Raw genomic sequence first — 220 nt, 5'->3', positions numbered from 1 at the left:
AAGCTGTCTCTACTAAAAATAGAAAAACTGAGGCAAGACTATTGTTTGAGTCCATGAGCTTGAGGTTGCTGTGAGCTATGATGCCATAGCACTCTACTTAGGGTGCCAGAGTGAGACTCTATCCCTCCAAAATTAAAAACAGGCCAGGTGTGGTGGCTCAATCCTAGCACTCTGGGAGACTGAGGAGGGCAAATTGCTTAAGCTCACAAGTTCAAGACCA

The sequence above is a fragment of the Otolemur garnettii genome, unplaced genomic scaffold, assembly GCF_000181295.1.
Source record: "Otolemur garnettii isolate 467f Iridium unplaced genomic scaffold, OtoGar3 scaffold00069, whole genome shotgun sequence".
Taxonomy (NCBI): domain Eukaryota; kingdom Metazoa; phylum Chordata; class Mammalia; order Primates; family Galagidae; genus Otolemur; species Otolemur garnettii.
This window is presented reverse-complemented; position numbering follows the sequence as displayed.